Source organism: Oratosquilla oratoria, chromosome 17 (genome assembly GCF_046742065.1).
Source record: "Oratosquilla oratoria isolate Oo_2021 chromosome 17, ASM4674206v1, whole genome shotgun sequence".
Taxonomy (NCBI): domain Eukaryota; kingdom Metazoa; phylum Arthropoda; class Malacostraca; order Stomatopoda; family Squillidae; genus Oratosquilla; species Oratosquilla oratoria.
In genome coordinates, this window is record NC_134793.1 from 37,394,746 (window position 1) to 37,399,745 (window position 5,000).

General features: G+C 41.4%; 1 protein-coding gene and 1 pseudogene across 1 annotated transcript in view; one reads left to right on the forward strand and one right to left on the reverse strand.

Annotated features, from left to right (window-relative positions):
* The window catches only part of LOC143034621 (dihydrolipoyl dehydrogenase, mitochondrial pseudogene), an 865-nt pseudogene extending 562 nt beyond the window's left edge, over positions 1-303 (forward strand).
* The window catches only part of LOC143034620 (limbic system-associated membrane protein-like), a 931,930-nt gene that overhangs the window by 291,444 nt on the left and 635,486 nt on the right, over positions 1-5,000 (reverse strand). The gene's annotated exons all lie outside the window — the stretch shown is intronic.

Sequence of the window (5,000 nt, forward strand, 5' to 3'; positions counted from 1 at the left end):
ACGTTGCTCGTGTTTGTTATTCTCATCCCCCTTGCTCAGAAGCCTTCAGGGAAGCAAACTTGGCTGCATATTCTGGAAAACATATTAATTTCTAGCCTCCCCTCCCTTTCCCCTTTTTCCAAGAATTTATTTTAAATCTGTTTATGGCTGCATGCTATTGTGGCAAAGTAGCATACAGTTGATACTTTAGGGTCTATATGGGGCGCCCCTACGGACCAGAGACACACATCATTTTGTCTGTGACAGAGGAAAAATCTCTTCATAGAGAAATGATGACATTTTTATACTACAACTGTCCCTCCGTTATGCTGTCCCCCAACCCCTTGTTACTGTCCTGTACCATTTCTCTGAACATTCATTTAATTTTTTTCGCTTACCATGTGGTGGAGGAAAAGAATGCTACCACCAAGTCTTCCCACTTGAGTAGTAAAAGGCGACAATAAACGGGACGGAGGAAGGGATTAGGAGTCCTACTACCTGTAGCCCCAAAGGGAACATTCCTAAAAAAAAAAAAAAAAAAAAAAAAAAGTAAAGCATAGGAGGGTCTGGGAGTTTTCCAACCAGTACCCTAAAGTTTGGGTCTTTTAATGTGCGTGAATGTGGTACAGCTGAGAGTAAAAGGGAAGAGATAGGCAGTGTGTTTGTGAGAAGAAAGATGAATGTGCTGGCTTTAAGTGAAACTAAAATGAAAGGGAGGGGCGAGTGTGAGTTTTGGAGTGTAGTTGGGAAGTGCTCAGGAGTGAATGAAGAGGGGACGAGGGAGAGAAGGGGTGGCTATACCAGTAAGTGAAGAGATAGGTAAGCGTGTGGTGGATTGGAAGGAGGTTTCTTCAAGGTTGATGTGGATGAAGGTGAAGCTTTGAAGGGAGATATGGGTTTTTGTAAGTGCGTATGGGCCTGGTAGTGAGAAGAACGTAGAGAAAAGGGAGGCTTTTTGGGTAGATTTAGATGAGTGCATAGAGGGATTAGGGAGAAATGTCAATGTAGTTGTATTGGGAGACCTTAATGCTAGGGTAGGAAACGAACCAATAGATGGAGTGATTGGGAAGTATGGAGTTCCAGGTGAAAATCGTAGTGGAAACTTGATGGTGGAGATGTGTCTTGAAAGAGAGTTGATGATAGCGAATACAGTGTTTAGGAAGAAAGTCAAGCATAAGTACACATGGGAGAGGGTGGTGGATGGAAGGGGGGCAGATAGAGCGTTAATGGACTATATAGTGATGACCAGGAGTATGGGAGGAAGAGTTAAGGATTTACATGTTCTAAGGGGAGAGAGTGGGGGAATATCAGATCATTTTCTGGTGGAAGATAAATTGAGAGTGGAGAATAGGTGGAGAAAGAGGAAAAGGGCAGAAGGTAGGGAGGTACTTAGAGTGAACTGCTTAAATGAGAAAGAAAAGGAGTATGAGTATAAGAAAAAGCCGAGAGAGTGGGAGAGAGTAAAGGATAGAGTAGAACTAGGAGTGGAGGAATGGGGATGGTTCAAGGAGGGAGTCATAAGGTGTGCAAGGATGGTGTGTGGAACAAGGAGGGCGGGAGGAAATAGAAGGAAGGATAGTGAGTGGTGGGATGAGGAAGCAAAGAAGGGTGTAGAAGAGAAAAAGCGAGCTTTCACAGATTGGTTATAAAATAGGACGAGGGAATCGTATGAGAGGTACAAAGGAAAGGGAAAGGAAGTTAAGCATAAAGGAAGTAAAGAGGAGAGCAGATGTGAAATGGGGTAAGAGTATGACAAAATTTTGAAAGTAATAAAAAGATGTTTTGGAAAGAAATTAAAAGAGGAAAAGGAGGTGAATCAAGTAGAGAAGAAAAGTAAAAGGTGCAGATGGAGAGATGATATTAGAAGAGAAGGCAGTGAGAGGAAGGTGGGTATAGTATTTTAGGGAGTTGATAAATGTGAAGGAGGATAGGGAGGGAAAGGTAGTTGCAGTGGGAAGCGCTAAAAGAATGGCCGTGATGAGTGAGGAAAATGGAAGAGAAATAGGGAAAGATAAAGTGAAAGCAGCTGTTAAAATGATGAGAGCAGGTAAGGCACCTGGGTTGGATGGATGCCATGCAGAATGTCTGAAGAAAGAAGGTCTAGTTATGGTGGACTGGCTGGTGAGGTAATTTAATGTTTGTTTAAGAGAGGGTAGTGCTGGAGGACTGGAGGAGTGCCTGTATCGTTCCGCCTTACAAGGGAAAGGGGGAAAAATGTGAGTGTAATAGTTTTTCAGAGGGATCAGCTTGTTGAGTGTAGTTGGGAAGGCTTATGGGAGGGTTTTGATTGAGAGGATTAGGAAAGGAACAGTGTGGTTTTAGGACAGGTAGGGGATGTGTAGATCAGATCTTTGTGGTAAGACAGATATGCGAGAAAGCTATAGGAAAAGGTAAGGATGTTTTTTGGGCTTTTATGGATTTGGGTAAGGCTTACGACTAAGACATCATCCTGATTTCGATATGTGGATGATGTCTTAGTCGTTGCGCCCAAGAACACCTATTTGTACATGAAATTGAGGAGGTTCAATTGTGTCGAACGAAACATCCAGTTCACTGTGGAACACAAGGCAGATAACAGATTGGCTTTCCTCGACACTGTCATCTGGAGGAAAGATAACAAGACCGCATTCTCGGTTTATAGAAAATGTACCAATAAAGACGACATCATTCACTACTACCCCGGCCATAATGAGAGAATAAAGAGTGGAGTAATCACAAGATTATTCCTGAGAACATACCGCATTTGCAGTAAAAAATTCATCAAAGATGAAATAGATTACATTTTCAACGTTTTCTCCAAACTGTTACCCGGAAGGGCTTTTGCACCAACTTAAAGAAAAGGCTTTAAAGATAGCAGAAAGAAGCATAAAGAACAGAGGAGACGTGACTAAAAATGATAGCAGGGATTATTTGTCCGTGCCAGACTCTAGCCACTCAGGCGGGTTGGGACGGTTGCTCACTGGAGCTGGTGTCAAGATTGCAATCGGCACGGGAACAAAAATAGGAGACATTGTTAAGAACCAGAACAAAGTCGTGGCCAACGGAGAAGAAAATAGTATCGTCTACAAGATACCGTGTGGAAACTCTCCTATAAGCTACTACGGGGAAACCAGCAGAGGTATTAAAAAATGGACAGTTGAGCACAGGAATGACGTCAAGGCACACCGAGTATCAAACTCGCTAGTAGTTCATATAGATACTCATGGCCACTTACCAGACTGCGACAGAATAGAGGTGCTGCAGAAAGGACTTCCTAAGAGGAGAAGAAAAATAACTGAAGCAGCTTACATCGCTTCCCATCCAAACAACAGCCACCGCGATGAGTTTAAGCTAACAAAAACGGCGAGCTGTTTGACACTTCGCGAGGCAGAGCAGAGGAGGACGAGGGGTCAGGTCGATCATGGCGGAACGCGGAGAGCTTCGGCGGGTATATAGGGTGTGAAGTGTTTGAAGGTGTATGTCCTCTGAAGAAGTTCTTGTAAGGACGAAACGTCAGAATAAATCCAGAACACTTCCCTGTGTTTATCTCACCACCCTTCCACTCATGTATATATATATATATATATATATATATATATATATATATATATATATATATATAATGTATATATATATATATATATATATATATATGTGTGTGTGTGTGTGTGTGTGTGTGTGTGTGTGTGTGTGTGTGTGTGTGTGTGTGTGTGTGTGTGTGTGTATGTGTGTGTGTGTGTGTGTGTGTGTGTGTGTGTGTGTGTGTGTGTGTGTGTGTGTGTGTATGTGTGTGTGTGAGTGTGTTGTCCGTGTGTGTGTGTGCGTGTGTGTATTATATATATACATACATATATATATATATATATATACGTGTGTGTGTGTGTATGTATGTGTATGTGTTTATGTATATGCATGCTCAGTGATTTTATTTTACCTTGAGTTAATTCATATTACTTATATGTTATATAATTTTTGTGTGCCTTTCACGTTTAAGGTTATTCATGACAAGAGAATATGAAAATGGTACAAAGTTTTGTTCTTAAAAAAAAAAGAAAAACATACAAATTTCCGTGAGAAGAATTAAATACTACAACTGAGGAGTGTAAATATCATCTGACCTCACACCAGACCGTATTTGTTCTTTTTCGCAAAACGCTTCTCATAATATTCTCTTCTCAACTGTTTCAACATAAGCTTCACTCCTTTTCTTCTTCAGCTATCCAACGAATGCTTTGAAATCTGTATTTTTTTTATTTTTATCCATATACTCCTTCTTCTTGATTTTTCGCAAGTCCTCGTTGTTTCTTTATAACTGTCTTAATAAGCATGTTTGCGAAGGAATAATTCATCTTAACTTATCTTGAAACTATCAGAGGTGAAGCTGACGTTTGACCTCACGATCAATACACACACTTTGCAAACCAGTCTGAATCATCTGAGTTGGCTTGTTTATTCATTTATTCATTTATTCATCTGTTTATCTTATATGTTATCCTTGATATCTATGTTCATTTGTTGGCTTTGTTCTTCATACATTCTTTGTCTTTAATGTTCCATTTCCACATATTTACTCAAATATGTTTACTTTCCGCCTAGATTATTCACACACACACACACACACACACACACACACACACACACACACACACACACACACACACACACACACACACACACACACACACACACACACACACACACACACACACACACACACACACACACACACACACACACACACACACACACACACACACACACACACACACACACACACGCACACACACACACAAACATATATATATGGGAGATGTAAGAGTTATTTTCCAGGTCCCCTTCCCCAGCTTTGTTTCAAGTTGTGAGAACCGGCGAGGCTCCATTTGGCCCAGAAACTCGCGCGAACGGACCGACAGAAGCAATCCAGTCCCGGAACGTTTACAGGCATTGACATCCACAGTCATCAGAGAGACTTCCCTACCTTTCCCATCCTCCCGCCCTCTCTTTCTAACTCCCTCTCCCTCCATCTCTCCTTCTGTCCTTCT